We start from the raw sequence: 6,902 nt of genomic DNA on the forward strand, positions 1-6,902 counted from the left end.
CAAAAAGTATTTAGAAAAGTGCTATTTATTTCAAAACGTACTAGCTAAACATTTTTTTTTTGTTTTAATGAAACATATGTTCTGTTTTTTTTTATCGACTTATCTAAATAAATTATTTAAAAGCTCTTTAAGTTGGCTCTGTGGAATGTGATTAAGTTTAAACAATCATAATATTTTCTGTATAGATATTGTTTATTGTACGATCAAAAAGCGCTCGTACATCTCGACACAAATGTATATTCTTATTACTAATACTTTGAAATTTTACCGTATGCGAATGTATAAAGATAAGTGTAACTGTTATTGATAAGTATAAGCGAAATTACCAGACAATTTTTTTAGGGTAATGGTATAAAACTTAAAAATGATTATTGATTGCTAATGTTGCAGTGAAGTTTATTGATTTGTTACATCTTAAACACAAAGTATAATTATTAAGTATAGTTAATATTGTAATTTGTAACAAAACAATAAACATAAAAATACATTTCATTATTTGTTTTCTACCGAAGCATTATAAAATCAAAGCTAAAATAGTTTTAGGAAAACTTAATTACTGCCTTTATAAAAAAATAATCCTGTTGAAAATTAAGCATAAACAAGTTTTTTTTTAATTTTATACTAATAAGTTTATGTTTTATGAATAATAAAAAATCTTTATATACAAAAAGGTATCGTGCAGTAAAATAAATAACAACAAAAATTAATTGGGTTTAAAGTTTTATTTTATAAATATTCGCTATAATAATAAACTGTACTACATTATCTAAAGTTAATTATTTATTCTTTTGTTGTAAACTTTAAAGTTACTCCTTTTACAGAAAGTGTAAAGTTAAATTCTTACAGTATGTTAAGCAAAATTAGATATTTCTTAAGCATTCAAGTTCTTTCCTTCAAAACTTAACACATTTTAATGATTTTTATTTAATCAAGTGTACGATATATTCTTTAAAATTAAATTTTTTATGACATAGTTTTTGTTTTCTACTTTGTGCTTAAAGTTACAAAACGAGCCTTTTTAATTAGTGAGGTGTATTGTGTTAGTTCTAAGGTTTTATCACGTTTAAGACAGTAAAACACATAAAGTTGTATAAGGGATATGCTAGTATTTAAAAGACAGTTTTTTCTGATTTACAACTTTGTACATATCGAACGATTACAAACTATGTCACCTTAACAACTGCAGTTTGACATAATTTGCTAACGTTTTTAGTAGATATATTGTAATGCAGTACAACCTGTTCCAATGAAACGTGGTCAGTGTTGTGTTTATTTTCTAATTTGTGCATTTAAAAAGCATATATTACTTATCTATTGAAGATTAAAAACTAACTATTTAAAGTTGTTCCAGTATCAAAATAACTCACTAGACACGTTTGTACGAGATAACATAGATTTGCAGATGTTAAAAAAAAATTCTGGTTTTTCACACGCAACATAAGTAATAAATTAAAACAACAGGAACTTTTTTATTTTTGTTTAAAAAAAAAGTGTTATAACATCTTTTATAATATTACTTACTTTTAAAAATGTTTTAAATCTTTAATTGTTGTATTAACAAGTTTAATTTATACATTGAAAGCGCATAAAGCATCTTGATAATTTTAAATAGAGATATTTTTTTAATAAGCTTAGCTAAAGTTATAGCAGTAATAATAAATATATATCTTGAACAAGAGATTTTTACATTAACTAATTTGCAGATTTTTTAAAAGCAGATTTGAAAAAGATGTGTACTTCACAAAACAAAGTTGTTTTCGGGACTTTTTATAAAAATTTAAAAGATGCTTGTTTAATATTTTTATTTTTTATCTAAAGTTAAAGTAATTAGGCTAAAAAACATTACAAATCATTGTAGTTTAATAGATTTTCTCTAAAATTGTATGCTTAAATATTTTTGATAGTTTGAAATGTTTGCTGTATGTATTTGTTGTTTGTTTACTTTAAATATTTAAGAAATAAACAGTATTTACCAGTTTTTTTTTTAAGTATTTTAATTACTTTTCTTAGAACTATAAGGTAGTATTAACAGTCATAGTTAAATTGTTTTAGTTGTTTTATAAATTCTTACTTATTTTTTTATTAAGCTCTTTTTGACTGAAAAGTGCATTTTTAAATATGCAACCGTTTATAATTTGTTTTCTTTTGAATGAGCTAAATATAAAGTCAGTTTTGAGATAAAGTCAGCACTTTAAATATTTTTCTATTTAATTGAAAATATCAATAAAATATAACATAACATACTTAGTGGTATTATTGAACTACAACGTTTTTAACTATTCTTTCATAAATATCAGCAAGTCCTCTCTTCAAATTTATTTGTATCGTTTTAGAAACAAAACTACCACTTAGAATTTTAACTTTAACCCGACTCTGTAAGTATAGCTTTTTTAAGTAAATATAAGTTTTCGATATTTTATCAAGTATATCTAACAGCTAAAGATTGTTGGTTAATTTAAAACAACTGTTTTATAAGTACTTCAATAGAAAGTTAAGAAAGTCAAATAAAAATTTATGATTTTAGATCAAATAAAGTAGCTATGCTTTTAACTTTTATCGATAAAAAAAAAACGCAATAATATGTTTTAATTTTAAAACCAAATTTTTAAAGATGTTTATGAGATTATTTTTAATAGTAATCATAGTATACTCAAACTTATCTATTTTATTAAGCTTTTATAGAGGAAACGTTTATTATTTTTACTTCAATAATAAAAATACTTTTTTAAGTTTACTTTAATTTAATTTTAAAAAATATTAACCAAGATGCATAAGAAGTTTTATTAATTATTTTCAATATATCGAAAAACAATTGTTGTTAAACAAATAGTTTTACTTAAACACCTGCATCCTTAGTATATTACACTTATAATTCTTAAGCTTTCAGATCGGAAGTAAAATTAGTTTTTAATTTAGTATTACCGTCACGTTTACCGTATGTTCTTTTTATATTTTCGAAACGCTAATTGGTAAGGAAAACTATCTGAAAGTTGAGGAAACGTACAGCAAAATTCTGAAAATAGCAGGCAATACTGTTTAAATACTATTTAACTATAAATAGTTTTAAAGTTGTTAACAGCAGATTAATTCAGTTAAAAAAATTGTATACTTATTATACGATGTTTTAATGTTGTAAACTTAGTTTGTTTCATAGAATACTTTTAAACTCTTTTATTATTTTAAATTGGTAACTATGTCTTTAAAAAGTGAATCGTAAATAAAGTGTATATATGTTGTTTATTTTAAGAACTTTCAAATTTTAAAGAAGACAATTCGAATAGGTGATTTGTTTTTAATGTCTGATGCATTATACTTAACTATATGAAGAAACAGTTGACAAATGTGACAAACAAGTTTTAGTGTGTTGTTTGGCAAACGAACTTTTAAGTTCATTATTTTTTATAACCAACTAATACTTTTCGTTAATGTTAATAGATAAATAACTTATTTTGTTACAAGCGTGGAAAAAATTTGATAAAAAAAAAAAAAAAAAAACAAGTCTTAAACAAAACTAAATTGTAACTATATATATATTAAATTCAACTTTTACAGCGTGGCTCTGTGGCCTAATGGAGAAGGCGCCGGCCTCCGGAGCCGGAGATTGTGGGTTCGAGTCCCATCAGAGTCGCTTTTTACTAGATAATTAATTTAAACTCAACTCAGTCTTATTTTTCGAAAAATACTATATGATAATTTTGTAAAGGCAAACAAAAAAGTTTAGATAACAATATGCTACGTCTTTTTTGTTTTCTGTTTTTGTTAAATACCTTAAAATCGTTAGCATAAATGTAAGGTTTGATAATATTCAGAGCTTATAAACATCATTGTATTACTAAATTTAATTTTTATAATCTTAAACTGTCCAGAAATAATACAATATTAAAAATAAATATTAAAGAAATTACTAAAAAGAAAATTAATTTGTTTTCCACATATAAGGTTACATACAACAACTTAAACGAATATAAACAACAAAAATACAACTGTTTAAAAAAAAATTTGAAGAACTTTAAGCCTTATCTTACTTCTGACTTTCAATCAATTCTTTTAAACTGTTAAACTTAAATTGCAAACTATTTTTGTAATTTTTAACCCGAACTAATTTTAAACTTGCGTTTATTACCATCTTAAGATAAGACTAGTGAGGAAATTACTTTTGCTCAAAAAACATTACTTTTCAACCAAAACAACATATAGTGCTTTCTACAAGGCGTTATCGGAAGCCGATCATTTCTAACCCGCAATCATTTCTAACCCGATAACTTCTAACCCGATCACTTCTAACCCGATCACTTCTAACCCGATCACTTCTAACCCGATCACTTCTAACACGATCACTTCTAACCCGATCATTTCTAACCCGATCACTTCTAACCCGATCACTTCTAACCCGATCATTTCTAACCCGATTACTTCTAACCCGATCACTTCTAACCCGATCACTTCTAACACGATCATTTCTAACCCGATCACTTCTAACACGATCATTTCTAACCCGATCATTTCTAACACGATCATTTCTAACCCGATCATTTCTAACAAGATCATTTCTAACCCAATTATTTCTAACCCAGTTTAGCCCGATTATTTCTAACCCGATCATTTCTAACCCGACCACTTCTAACCCGATCACTTCTAACCTGATAACTTCTAGCCTAATCGTTTCTAGTCCGTTCGTTTCTAACCTATTTTACTTGTTTATTTACATTTATTTGTTTTAAGGATTTAATGCAAAAACCAAAAAATCTTAATAAGTAATTAAACTAATTTAAAAAATTTTAATTTTTAATTTTTCTAAAACATAATGATTTAATGTTTCACGTAAAATATATTTTTTGTATAATTTTTTATTTTAGTAATAACTTAACATGATATTAATTAACCTTCTTTACCCCATTTTTTGAGTTGTATAAACTATTATAATAACTTATATTTATAATGATCGCTATATAATCTAAAGTTTTTGTGTTTTTTGAAATTTGTAAATAATAACTTTTAAAAGAAATCAAGAAAAATATTAAAGAAGTTTTTACTATTAATCGTGTAAAATTATTTTTGCAATTTTAAATTTTTTAAACTTTTAAATTTTTATTAAAAATGTAAATTTATTTTGCTCTATATACAACATATTTTTAAAGAAATAAGAAAAAATTAAAACAACAAGTTTTCGACACTTAACTTTTATATTTAAGTTTATTTAATAATATTTCTTAATAAATCTTTAGATATGTTTTACCATTGGCTAAAAGAAAGAAAATCTAATTTAAGTTCTAGTAAATGACAGGTTCTATTTATAAAAAAATAAACGTTTACCTCTACTTTTTACTTTGTGCTTTAACTATCGACCGACGGAAAGTTTTTACATTCTTATATTACGTGAAGCTGGTTATTATCTGACTCCTAGCGCGTTATAAATATATCGGTGATGTTATTTAAATGTTTAGAATTGACTTAGCTAAGTTATTTAGCTAAGTCGACTTAATGAAATGTGAGTTAAACTTAGACTATAATTTAATGCTTAGCCTAATTGAATAGTTAGATTGTTAGAATGCTTAAACTAATTGTATATAAGAAATCGAGTTCTAGAAATAAAAACTGTACTATGATGTATATAAACTGCGATAAACACATTAACAAAACACAGCAAACTATACAAATAACTTCTTCAATCCAGAGGTTCATACAACAAACAGTCGCCTTCGTACAAGAAGTACGAGGCGAACACAACCTTTTAAGCACGATATGATATTAATACAAAGCTAAAAACTAACTGGCCAAAAAACTAGCGCTTTACTGAATTTAATCATTTAAAATTTGAGAAAAAAGGAAGAAAAGAACAGTGCTAGCTGTTACAGTCCTAAGCAGTATACACTTTCGTTTTAAGAACTTGTAATTTAATGATGATAATTTTAAATTAAATTACCATACTAATTACGATTACTAAATTTTATTAACTGTATTATTTTAAGTTTCATATATACTCATACTAATACTCTTAAAAAATGGTATTTCGTTTAAATTTCCCCTAAATTTGAATGCAACTTTTCAATCTGGTCTCCATACTTAAAATTTATACTAACCATATAAAATCTCTTCAAGAAAAAGTATGAAGTAGTCTTTAACGGCTGCAATACTCATTATATTTCTTACATTGACAACTATCAAAGCTTTATATTTAATCTTTAGAATTCAGAAGACTTATACTTTTCTTAACGCTTTTAAAACTAAAAACTACAGTTAATTTATAATCTATTTTTGAACCCTAACAAAATAATTAATTACCACAAGAATAAACCGAAAAATGCATGCAGTCATAAATATCTTTTAGTTTAAATGTGGACTTAGCTTTTAAACAAAACTAATCTTCACATAAAGTTGAACAAATTTGATTAAAGCTTACTTGATTAATATAAGATAATTTAAATTAGAAACTATCAGTAATTTAACAAATTTTATACTTATGAACCATTGATTTAATATGTAGGATTTTGTTCATTCTATAGTTTGATTTTATTATGATTGCCTTTCCTATGTAAATAATAAATAATTTTCTAATGTTTCCGATAAACGTTTATTTGACCTGTATTATTAATGTGCTTTGGATTTAAGGTTTTAAACTTAGTGGTTAGTCAATATATTTAAATTTTTCGATTATGCTTTGGCAAAGCTACAAAAAAAAAATGATAAAAAAACAATGAAATACCAAACGGTTTCACAAGTTCGCAGAACCTAACACTAAAAGTTAGGATGTGAAAATCTGGTAGATGTATAAACAAGAAAAATTTTTATTCATAAGTTTTTGTAGTTTGTTTGAATTCTGACACTGTAGTATATTCTAAATGAATTTCATAAAAGTAATACTGAACCTTATTTTAATGTAAAAGTGCGTGATTCAGACTATT

At 24.6% G+C, this 6,902-nt stretch overlaps 1 non-coding gene across 1 annotated transcript; it reads left to right on the plus strand.

The window, feature by feature from the left end:
* Positions 1–3,555: 3,555 nt before the first annotated feature.
* On the plus strand, positions 3,556–3,628 carry Trnar-ccg (transfer RNA arginine (anticodon CCG)). The gene has a single exon. It is a non-coding gene; the product is annotated as a tRNA-Arg (tRNA).
* The last annotated feature ends 3,274 nt before the right edge of the window (positions 3,629–6,902 follow it).

Source organism: Thalia democratica, chromosome 6 (genome assembly GCF_965202585.1).
Source record: "Thalia democratica chromosome 6, ktThaDemo2.hap1.1, whole genome shotgun sequence".
Taxonomy (NCBI): domain Eukaryota; kingdom Metazoa; phylum Chordata; class Thaliacea; order Salpida; family Salpidae; genus Thalia; species Thalia democratica.